This window comes from Chinchilla lanigera, unplaced genomic scaffold (genome assembly GCF_000276665.1).
Source record: "Chinchilla lanigera isolate Chin_1 unplaced genomic scaffold, ChiLan1.0 scaffold00085, whole genome shotgun sequence".
Taxonomy (NCBI): Eukaryota; Metazoa; Chordata; class Mammalia; order Rodentia; family Chinchillidae; genus Chinchilla; species Chinchilla lanigera.
Window position 1 is genome coordinate 4,496,040 of NW_004955486.1, and position 12,700 is coordinate 4,508,739.

The following is a 12,700-nucleotide window of genomic DNA, read 5'->3' on the forward strand; positions in this document are numbered from 1 at the left end:
GGTTGGTTAGCCACGAGCACAGAAGGAAATGGGAGGGCAGTGGAGCAGTGCTGGGGTCGTGCAACTGGCCTGGAGCGTGTTCTGTCAGGGATGACAGCGGTTTGAAAAGTCCTTCAATCTGAAAGCACATGGACTTGTTCTCAGCCCACATTGTTTGTTTTGTTTTGCATTTTTCTCTAGTACTTGAAGATACAAAGATACTTTTACTGCATTATTGCTGATATTAATATTACTGCATTAGTGGTAATATTAATATTTGCTTAATTTGGGGGATTTTTTGACTTTCTTATTTTGAAATTGGGAAATAGTGGTTGTTACCTAATACTTTACTCTGGCTTTTCCTTTTGTTAGTAGTATTGTCTTGGGTATATTAAAAATATCCACAGGTGCCCAGAGATTGGCACAATTAGCAATTTGATGATGATTCTGTTCCTAAGGTATCAAGCAGACTTGTTAACAAATAAGATGGCAAGCGATACTTGACAGACAGGAGTGTTGAGTCAGCACTGCAGAGTTCACAGTGCTGTTGTGTTTGCTGGGGGCAAAGTAGGGCTGATGTCCATAGACGTCAGGCTTTCTCTAGACTCGGGTGAGAGAGACAGAACCCTCGACTACAGCGGGAGAGTGGAGTGGCAGGAAAGGCACTGTGATTAAATTCCCTGATGTTGTCACTGAGCTGTAAGCCTGGAGGTAACACTCTTCTTCTGCTGAAAACAAGAATCAATACCCACTCCTTGATGGGCTAAATTATTAAAAAGAGCTCTTATTATCCAGGCTTTGCCTCAGCTGGTGATTTGTCAGTGGCACAGGGAGATTTGTGAGACATTTTGTATTAAAATGAGTCAGTAGGCAGGCGAAGCCCTAAGTGGCTTTTTTTTTTTTTTTTCATTCTTTCTCCACCTTGCTTTTCTTTGTGTTCTCTCTTTTGTAGCTGTGGGCGCCTGGTTAGCAGATTGATAGTGGAATGATAGCCTTAGCAAACAAACATCAAGTACATTTGGTGTTTATGTAACCTGGCACATTGATCAACCTATGTTGAGTTTTATATTCTTCTCTTATGAAGAAAATTATGTAAGTAATTGGACTGTTTTGTTATGTAGTACAGGCAGGAGTGAAGGTATTATTTTGTTTAAATGACTTGTGATTTCTGCCAACCACTGAAAAGGAAGAGCGGGGCTAACTAAGCATGAAGTCAGTGGCAGTCACCTGTCTGGCGTAGATGAGGCTACAGTGTTACGCAGCCCTCTTGGCCTCCTAAGCAGCCCATTTCAGGGGCCTTGGCAGGGCAGGGACCATGCTATGAAGTCTTTGCGCTGGCTCTTCCCAGTAAAAGGGAAGCTAGGTAGTGAAGAGAAGGACGAGCCTTCCCGGGTGGTCCCATCCTTGGCCATTCTCTCTGGGCTGGCACACCTTAACCCGGAGGTCCTGTCATGTGGTGGTGATGGGACGGAAGCTGTGAAAGCAGGACCTGATCTGCTGAGAAGGTGAAACCACCAGCTGTGCGGTCTGTGTGAAGGGAGAGGGGACTCCTGTGTTCATAGCTGGAGCTGGGACATGGTTATGTTCTGGTGGGGACGGTGCTGTTTTCGCAGGCTCTTTGGCTTCCACCTCAGCAAGAACATGGGCCTCGAGACAAGGCTGTGTTAGTAGATGGCGGCCTGTGCCACTCAGTGAGCCATGCAGTGAGCCATGCAGTGAGCCATGCAGTGAGGCTGAAGGATGGTGTGAAAGCACCCTCTGTTTCCTTGTGCAGCTGATCTGGATTTAAATTTGCTCCTTGAAGTAGAGTAATGTAGAAAGGACAGAAAGAGAGGGAGGTCTTTGAAATCTGTGTGGCCAACCTCTACTGACAGAGCATGGCATGGACAGTGTTTCTAGTACGTGGCATCCAGCCCAGGGCTGCCCCTCTGGCCACGGAGGCCGTGGCGTGTGGTGACAGCCAGGCTTGGGACATTGCAGACCTTCTACCCTCTGTGAACGTGCCGTGTGTCTGATGTTCTCCCATGGGAGCACTAGGGATGTGCTTCGGTCTCACCAGCATCTGCTGTAAGCAGATCTGTCTACTCGGGTACCCCTTTATTTTTTCTTGTATGCTCCATCGCTGCCTGTCCTGTCCTTTAGTTGTGTTGCTTTGTGTAACGTGCTGTGAGTTGTGGCCCGTTGCCACTGCTGGATTGGTTTTGGAACTTGAATGAGTCATGACTGAATGAATGAGTGAACGGCACAGTGTGCAGTGACTGGTGCAGCAGGCCGAGTGCTGTGCACTTCCCAGTCCCTGAGAGGAAGCCCAGAGTACATGCTTGTGTCTTGCTCCTAGAAATTTCAGCTTGCTTTATTAAGCTGCCTTGAATAGAATTGGGCTTCTTTTGAGCATATTGTTTTATCTGAAAAAGTAGACATGTTGCCCTTTCATATTTCAAGGGAACAACAGAAGGCTGAGAAGAAGGTCATGCTTCCTAGTTGAGGCCTTTGCTGCACTTTCTTAAGAAAAACATAGTCGTCCTCCCTGTGACTGCTGAGTACCAGGTAGTTAGTGGAGTGGAGGAATGAGTTTTCCTAGAAGATGGCCTGGCAAGCTGTCAGGAAGTGATCATTTTGAAAAATTCAGTGAAATGTTGATTAAAATATTAATTGAAACACTTTTCCTTTCTAGGCTTGATTATTGCTCATTTCGAATTTGCTATCCCTGTGTGTGTCATTCCCTCTGCACTGTGGCTTCGACTGTGAGGACTGTGCTGCAGATACTGTGCCCTCCTGGTGACAGTTGTGTGACGGGGTTTCTTTGCTACATTGTAGGGCAAATTCATTTCTATATTCTAGGTCTTTTACACAGGGAATTTTAATGCAGTGATTGTTATTCTCAGCCAGTTTTCAAACCTTCTGGATTTTTGTCTTCCTATTGGCTTGGTTGTCATTTTAGAGACTTGTTTTAATTAGAGGCAACATGAATTTCTTTGAAAATTAAAAGGTCTGATTAAAAGTTAGCCTTCGTATGTCATGGTTATGCATTTGCTGATTTAACTACTGATAAAAACAATGAGAGATGAAGCCCGGAGAACATTCCCTGACACTGGGTTATGCCTTGGGCACCTGTCATGGTTAATAATGCTTTTGATCCTTAGGATTATTGAAGTGGAAATTTCTCTCAGGTCATGGGGGCATAGCTGAGCACTGAGCTGCTCAGTATCAGCATTGTTTCTAAAGGTATTTCACATTATATTATAAATCGCTTAATTCATTTGTGAAGTGGTTTTCTTACCCAAACTGGATTTCTTTTTAAGGGAGGTAAAAAGACTGATATTGTTCATTAGTTTTTTTGTCATATATTGTGACTTGTGTCTGGCAAAGTAGGTGGAGATGCTTTGTACTTGGGACAGCCCCCCCCCCCCACGGGCTCCCCTTCCCCCCATGTAGTGCAGGTGGGTCTTGAATTCATGGTGATCCTCCTGCCTCAGCATCCTGAGTGCTGGGATTACAGATGTGCACCGTTGTTCCTGGATGGGCCAGCTTGTTTTCTAGGAAAATCTTATATATCTGCTGAACTAAAGCTCTTTACACATATGTACCAGGTGTTTATGAGACAAAAGGATCATTATTTCCAGTTTATTCCCTCCCGTCCGCCAGCCTTATTTTTCTATCCTCACTAGTTGTGGCAGTTTGGTTGTGTCTTTCTACCGAGTGCCGTACATACTTTACGTAGTGTATTGTGAGTACACATCTCTAGTCATTTATATTGTATTCTACATAAGATTGTAATTAAGTCATTTCACGTCAGAAGAGGTAGATTGTTCTTATGGAATTGGTGCCCAGCTGGCTTCTGTTTCAGCTCTACACTGGCTAGCTGTGTTTCTGAAACAAGCTGTTTAATCTTCTAAGACAGTAGTGGTGAACTTGTGGCGTGAGTGCTGCTGTGGGCTGTTTATATCATTGAAAGCTCTAAAAGGTTTGCTGTCACTGTTCTAGGACATTAACTTTTATAGCTGTCTAATCAAGACCATTGTCCTGGTTCCTTCATGGGGTTTTCTCATGTGAGGACAAAACCTGTGATACAATGCTTTGCACATTTTTGCAATGGTTTACAAATGTAGGTGTTGTAGTTATTAGGACTTTCTATAAATAATAAATCCTAAATTACCATTAGCTAAAGTAGCATCTGTGTTCTTGTATAAAACATGGTGTTTTCCAGGGCACAGTAGCTGGGAGGTACATCCTTAGGCACCCAGTCTCTGGCTGTCTGCTCTGGTGTTTTCTTGGGGATTCCTTCTGCGGTCCTCATCATGGCCGCAGATGGCTGCTGCCGCATGACCCGAACACAGTAAATGGACTCCACTGTTTTTTGCCAACCTCTACCACAGCAGGCACTGGAAGGCAGGACACATGGGCAGCTGCTCAGTGGGCGTACTCTGCCTGACCATTTTGGTTTCCTCAAACCTCTCCAACTTGAAGGGAGCTTGGGGTGCAGTGGTGGTGATTTTGTGCTCCACTAACATAGGAGCCTATCACTGGGAAAAGAGAGTGAGAGGACATTGTGCAGTTAGTCCCTATCTGTGAACATTCAGCAGAGAACTAGAGCTATAAATGCAGCGCATTTCCTCAGTAGTAATAACCCTAGAGGTTACTACTACTTCTGGGGATTAGCAGAACTTGCTTGTCTTGTATGGAAAGAATATACTAAGAGTACCAAAATCAGAGGAGAATAAGATAAGAGATGACATGGTTATTGTTTCTTGAAATGAACATTTTCAACAGATTTTATGTATATATATGTTTTTGTGGACTTGAATCAAATTTGTAAATTGAATTACAGTTTATTGTCTTGCACTAACAGGGATTGTCTTCTTGCAAGAGTGATGAGATTTGATTCTCCTAGGATAAGACGTGGAAAGATAACTTTGAAACAGTACCTCAGTATGGTTTGGAACTGGGGTGAGCCTCTTGTAACGTAGTGTGTAAGTGCATGCAAGGTGAAGGGCATTAGGGACAGTTTTAAAGAAAAGCTCATCAGAATGAAGTGGCTTGTGATTTAGTTGAAATCTGTATTTTCAAATCTTTATTTTCTTATCTGCTTTTATTAAGTAGGGAAATACTATAAATACTGGACATTAGCATTGCAGCTTTTACTATAGATTTATTTCCTTGTAATGTTAATTCAAAATTTATTAAATTCTCACATTGTGTAGCTAGATTGAGTTACATCCCAGCCCCTTTCATTTTTTGAGAACAGGTCTCCCGAAGTTGCCCATGCTGACCTCAAACCTGTGATCCTATCTCAGTTTCCCGACTAGCTGGAATTTGATAGCTGAATCTTGAAGAGCACATCTGAGTCCTTACCTTCAGCTTGTGCAGATGTTTGGGGAGGTGCAGGGCATGGTATCTTGGAGCAGCTGGAAGGAGCACATTGGCTATAGCAGGTGTGCATTGCAGAGGAGGCACAAATGATGGAGCCCGTGAGCTGGTATGGCTTGGTTGGAGCATTGGTGTGGATTTGGAGCAAGTGTAGACAGATGTAGAAGGGAGAGGAAAACGAGGTCTAGCTGGAGAAACCAATGCCCTGACACTAATTAGTTTACAGTGGTCCCTGTCTTGTGCAGTTCTTGTCATACTGGTAATTTTTAGTCGCAGTGACTAGATTTCAAGTGTGGAAAGATAAAACAGGTAAGGTCTGTTCTTTGGCTTATGTAAATACTAGTTTTGTACTGAAAACAGGTGGTGATGCTTAGCTTTTACATCTAAAGGTGTAGGAAGGGTGGCATTTTATTTTTACTGTAAGTTAGCAAAGACAATGCACATGATCATTTGCCATTTACTGTCAGAAAAAGAACTAGTGTCACAAATAGTCAGTGGCTTGGAAGGTCAAGGCTTTTCATATTTACAGTCTGACTTCCCCCTGAGCATTTTATTTGCAGAGTATATAACTTCCACTTACTAGATCCTAAAAAGCCTTTTCATACCCCCAGGCCTTTTATAGATAAAAAGTACCCATCTGCTGTGATGGTCAGTTGTGATTGCCAACTTGACTGGCTTAAGAGACACCTAGGAGATTAGTAAAGCCCACTTCTGGGTATGTGGGATAGGTCATGGGGTTGTGGCCTTGAGGACTGTATCTAGACACTGACTCTTCTGCTCTCTGCTTCCTAGATGCCATGAGTTAAGTGGCTTTCTCCTCCCTTTCTTTTCTGCCTTGATTTTTCTGTGTTGGAGCCAGGATACCATGAATTAAAACCTCTAAAACTATGAGGTAAAATAAACCTCTCTTCCTTTAAATTTGGTCTCGGCAACAGAAAGCAGACTAATCCACCTCTCAGCACAGTGGCTTCAGCTTTCCCTTCTTCTTGCCTCCTGGAAGTTGTGGCAGGATGCAGTGGACCTGATGGCAAGGTTACAGACATCTCCTGCAGCTCTCTGCAGAGAGCTCAGCTGGAGGAGGCCCCATCTTTCCTCCTTCCAGTGAACATGCAATTGAGAAGCTCACGTTCCATTCTTAACATCTGAAGTTGCCAGATAGCCTCCAGTTGCTCTCCACATTAATAGAACCACACAGTGAGTCAAGGTAGTTCATGGACTGATTATTGGACAATGCTTTGCATTCAGCAGTTCAGCCGTTTCTGGATAGAGGATCTGTGGAGGAGTAGGTGAGTCCAGGCATGAGACCTGTTGGGGAAGCAGCGGGTCTGAATCAGTTTGGCTGAGGTGGCTGTTGAGATGCGTGGGCAGTTGATATACCTGGTTGTTGACAGAAGAAAGGCAGTGTGAGGGCTAGGTTTCCAGAATGCCACATGGATGTGTTTACTCTGCTGCCTAGAAGTACTGTCTTCATTAATATATGTGTGAATTTTTAGTTATTTTAAAAAATTCAGGTTCTATTTTGGAAATCTTAAAGGCATAGTTTATGTACTTTTTCTAGCACGTATATCCAGAATGAGGATACAAGTTGACTAGCTCAGCCTTTCTTGGAACATGTGAGTTTTAAAAGGGGACATTTTCCCCTCTGTCCTCAAGGTACTTGTGACCTTCTACAGAATTCTTCATGGTTTTATAGAATTTGTTTTATGGGATAATTTACCTCCCCAAATAGAATTTGAACTCCCCAATTTACCTCCCCAATGGAATTTGAGGGAGAAAAACTCTGTTTTATTTATTTATTTATTTATTTTGGTTTTTCTCCAGTACCGGGAACCGAACTCACGACCTTGCGCTTGCCAGGCAGGTGCTTTTGCCGCTGAGCTAAATCCCCAGCCCCGAAAAACTCTGTTTTAAACATCTCTGACGTTCCTAGTCCCTAGTACCTTTTTAGTCATTTTCTCAGATTTTGCCTAGCTGTAATGTCTTTATTGTTGTGTTATGTTTTTAGAGTGTGACGCTCAGGATTGAACTCAAGGCTTTGAGCATGTGCTCTACCAGTGAGCTATATCCCCCCAGCCCTTCTTTATTGTGTGTGTATGTATGTATGTGTTTTTCTTTGTTTTGTCCGCCTTAGTACCAGGAATTAAATTCAGTGCCTTTGCACAGAGCTACATCTTCAGCCCTTTTTAGTTTTTGAGACAAGCTCTCATTGAATTGCCTAGGAGAGACCCAAACTTGCAATCCTTCCACCTCAGCCTCCCAAGGGTGAGGGGCACAGGTGTGCACCACCATGCCCAGCTTTATTGTCTTTATGGTGCTGATTATTACCCGCAGTGGTTTATTATAGACTTTGTCTGTCTGGCCAGACTTGCAGATGGATTCACTCTGTAACTGGCAGTGTCACAGAAGTCTCCAGAAGAGACTGACCCAAATCAGTCTTAGATGGGGCTGATTGGGATTCCCAAGGAAGGGACGGTAAGCCTCTGAATGATAGGTCCAAAGCATGTATTCGGGTACCCTACATACAGAGGGCACATTGTCTTTGTGATAGGCCAGTGTTGAGACAGCATATGTGCTGCCTAGGAGTGTCCATAGAATAGGTAAGGAGGAGGTCAGGTTATAGAGTCCCTCTGAACCTTTAAGGAAACTGATTCAGAGATAGGGCTGGTTTCTGTGGGTCAGTTGCATGTTTGGTCTTTCAGCGTTTCACATAACAGTGTAGATAACTGCATCAGTGCCCAGAAATGTTCAAGGCCCTCAACTGGCCCAAGTCTGCAAGGGAGAACATGCATGCACTTGGCTGGGTCACAGAGCTCAGACACCCATGCTTCTTAGGACAAAGAATTCAGGGGGCAAGTTAGGGGTGTGTGTGCTGCTCTTACTTACTTTCCACAGTAGAATAAAAGCTCTTTGAGTCCAAGGCCTACTCTGAATTATTCTGGGACTATCACAGGACCTAACATTTGGCTAGACAAGCAATAAGTGAATGAATTTACGAGGATGGTTCTCTGAAGGCAGTGCTGGGCCCCTGCTTCTCTCTGAGCGTGACTTAGCTGGTGAGTATTTGATTAGAAGTGATTAATAAAAATGTTGCTGGGAAAAGAGAAACAAAAGGGCCATCTCTGCCTCTTGGCACCTGTGCTTCTGAGCTTCATTTTAGCTGATGCTACTTAGTTGCCATTGTTTCAAGTTGCTGACAGATATGGCATAGTGATGTTTGTCTTTTTTTTTTTGAGAGGGGGTCTCGCCATGCAGTTCAGGCTGGCCTTGAGCTCACTTTGTAGCCCAGGCTGACCTCGAACTCGCAATGATCCTCCTGACTCAGCCTCCCAAGTGCTGGGATTACAGGCGTGTGCCACCATGCCTGGCCTGATGTGATGTTTGTCTTTTTATCCTGGACCTTGTATATTTTTGGTTGTGCAGGGTTTGATTGCCTGGGTTTGGGTCAGGTGGTCATTTCTTAGGCAGCCAGGTGTAGGCTCCAGAGGGGTCATAGAAAGCAAAGGATGGCTTCCCAGAGAGATTAGACTAGTAACTTGCCTAACACAGGGGTGGGCAGGTGGGCCTGGGGATTTCTTTAACTGTGGCACCTTTTAGAGACTTCTGATGGATTTAAGGGGCAGATATATTTCTGAAAAAGAGAAGTGATGCCAGAACACACCAGGTTTGCAGATTAGTGCTTAAATACGGATTTTCAGTGATTGGTTAAAAAATTTCCCATTGTGTTTTTTGGTCTTTTTAAATCCTCACATTAAACTCTGCTGACATTTATTAAATAAACGCCATAATGCGGAAGAGCCTGAACAGTACAGGGAAACCCTGTCTCAGAAAGACAAAAAACAAGCAAAACAAACTGGTTGACTAGTGTGTCTGAAATTTTTGTGTTTCACACTTAAATTACAACTCAATATTTAAAATCCAATATAGAGAAAAAAATCCAATGTAGAGTAGAGAATACTTTAAATATTTCTGTGTGTGTAAATTTTACAGTGTTGCTTCATTCTTTTCAGTTTTGGGATCTAATCCCAAGTTGCATGTGTATTTCAGTTTTATTATGAAATGCACTAGAACTGAAACGTGACTGAATCTGTTGAATCTGAATAAATTTTATTTCCAAATTTGTAGCTTTCACTTCAGTGTGATATAAAAATATATGAAGATGCAGACTGCACATTGGAATATCACTGAACTAAATAATATATATATACTAAGTTGTGTAACACTTCAAAGAAAGACAACAAAAAAGACAATTAGGTTATTTTTATTTAGTGGGAGATAGTGGCTCTTTTTTGGTTGGGGTCTTACATAGTATAGCCACACTAATGAATTTTTGCTGACTCTGTGTAGACAGAGAGATACACACATAATACACACAAATGGAAAACCTTAAACTGAATACCACTGGGTTTTTTTTGGTTTTTTTTTTGTTTGTTTGTTTTTGTTTCAAAGACTGGGTCTCATTTTGTAGTTCAGGCTGGTCCTGGCTCTGACCTCACTATGTAGCCTAGGCTGGCCTCAAATTGGCAAAGAATGTTCTTGCCTCAGTCTCCCAAGGGCTGGGATTACAGGTGTGTGCCACCACACCTGGCAATAACATTGATTTGAAATTACGATTTATTTTAAGTTACTGGTTATTAAAAACTAACTTTGTGGGAACTAGCATATATTAATGAATTGCCTAGGTGTGTCCTACACATAGCATGACTTACTTAGGCTTGTGGGAGCTCCTGTTGACAGGATGACGGTAAAGAATTTCCTACTTGCGCCTGTGCTATTAAAATGTAGATGGGTGACTAAGGAGTTTGCCTTAGTTTGTAGGAGCATCATATGCAGGTTAGAGCCAGATGCAGGTTTTTTGATTTCATACTCTAGTTGGCCCTTTAGACCAGTGCCACTTAATGTTTTTCTGCTTAGGGTAGTTGGATCACGAATTTTTTTTTGTTATAATTCATTCACTCATTTCTTTCAATTAATATTTATTATGAACAGAACTGATGGATTGCTTACCTTGGGGATCTTCTCTTGGGATGCTGGGTGGAGATACAGACATTAAATAAACCAGTGTCGGTTGCTTTAGGAAAAGGTATTTTAGTAAAGGTTAAGAGCTATTGTTCTAGAACAATGATGGCAAACCAGTTAGAGCTTTCAGTGATGAAAGCAGCCTGCTGTGACAACATGTGCTGTCGGCTCCCCACCACCGTTCTAGAGCCTCAGTTGAAGTGTAGTTACCTCATACTGATTTCTATATATGCAAAGGGCATTAGACTTTAAATTCCTCTTGTCTCTCTCTTCTGTGATTGGGTCAGTTTTTCTTGGTTATTGTTTCATTTTATGTCCCAATAATTATTTACTGCCAGTTAGAACTCTCACAATTTCCCATTAGTCCATCTGATATAACATTGATGGTAGAACTAGAAAATGATTTCTTAGAATTTCCTCTGTATGGGGCTGGGGAGATAGCTCAGTGGCATAAGCGCCTGCCTGGCAAGCGCAAGGTCCTGAATTCGATTCCCAGCACAAAAAAAAATTTCCTCAAGTTATAAGATATGATAGTATTGTTAACAGGTAACTGGTGGCTGCATTATGTGTTAATTGCCATGAACCAGCTGTTAGAATTTTCTATAGACAATAAAATCATTCTGAACATAGAGGATGAAGGACATTATGTTGGTCCTTGTCTTAAGATCCTCCTGTGGTGGTGGGAGATGCAAAGTGTGAGTGCATGTTCTGCAGGTTTGTGGGTTCTAGTTTGCTCCAACCCTGGTTTATTTAAGGACTAACAGACACGGATACATACCTTTGTGCTTGATGGCGCTTTGATTTTGGGGCTTTAAGAAAGGTTTCTTTGTTCTTAAGAACTAGGAAATTAATACATCTGTGAGGACGTTTTCCTAATTTCTCTGGGGCACTTGCCAAAACTAGACTTTATAGGAACAGGGACTTCTTAATAGCCTAGACAGAAAGCTCCCTTTTAAAATGTATTTATTTTACATATAAAAGATCTTTCACTATTTTGTATTTTAACACAAGGGGCAGATGTCTCTAGCTCTGAGCTGGGCTTTGCTGCATGCCCTGTCTTTTGAATTTCTTTCAACTTGGGCAGCTCTCTTTGTTAAAAGGCCAAACCCCTTAGTGTGATGTTCAGGGAAAGAGGACCCCTTGATATTTGAAAGGTGAAAAATCCATTTAAACCATGTGATGCCTTCCAGTGGCCTTGCTGCTGGATTCTGCTTGTTGTAATGGAAGTGATAGATGCTCTGGCTGTAACTGGATGCAAACTCTGTAATATAAGTGACATTTTATGGCAAGTGTGAGGGCCCTGTGGATGGCAGTCAGTTTCAGTGTTGCCTGCCTTTAGTTTTAAGGTAGAAATCCTAATGGAATGTAATTATCAGAGCATATATTCAAAGCTTAGTTCAGTGCATCTGTAGTACCCTCAGCTGTTAGGTAACTATTGGGTTATTGTGCATGGCACGTGTGATTTATAAGACCAGTGTGTGCATTGCTGCAGTAGAAATGCTAATAAGCTGTGTGTGAGGAGTACTGTCATCAATACCGTGTCAGCAGTTTGCTGCCAGATAGTCTTCCTGGGAAGACGTAATCTGTAATCAAAGAGGAGTTTATGGAAATAGCAAACATAAGACAAAAAATGTTATGGTAAAAAATAGTGCTCATTGTTTTCTTTCTGGCTAGGTTTGAATTACACCTTATTAATGACTTCTCTTTTTAAATGCATATACTATCTCATTGGTTATAACAGTACAAATAGGATTTGATAATATGTATGCGTTTCATTTCGGGGCTTATTTTATATGCTACATTGAGTGTAACGTTCTGTGTTCCATGAGAGACCAGATTTCATATTTAAAGGCTCAGTGCCTCTTTACATTCAGAAACACTTGATGATTTTAAAAGTTTGGTTCATTTAAAATTCATTAATTTATTTTTTTACACTATACTATATTGTATACAATATAGTATATAATGCATATATAGTATATTTATTAGTATATTTTGCAGTATATAATGTGGGTTTTTGAAGTAAGTGGTCTGTGTACAGATATAGGACATAAATGGAGGGGAAGGGTATGTGACTATTCTACAAGCAGCTGAGAACATGTGTAACTGCTTTGTAGTTTTAGATTTTTGTTTTAAAAGTTTTAAATGTAAAAGATTCACCAGGGGGGCTGGGGAGTTAGCTGAGTGGCACAGCGCCGGCCTGGCAAGTGCAAGGTTGTGAGTTCGATTCCTGGTATCGGAGGAGCGGGAAATGATTCACCAGACTACAGACCGCAGTAATTACTATAGGCTTGTTCTTGTTGAGTTCTGTTTGCTAACAGTATGATGGGTGTAAGTT

The 12,700-nt window shown here is 42.0% G+C and overlaps 1 protein-coding gene across 1 annotated transcript in view; it reads left to right on the forward strand.

Annotated features, from left to right (window-relative positions):
• The window catches only part of Rere (arginine-glutamic acid dipeptide (RE) repeats), a gene marked incomplete in the record, with an annotated part of 392,228 nt that overhangs the window by 192,467 nt on the left and 187,061 nt on the right, over nucleotides 1–12,700 (forward strand).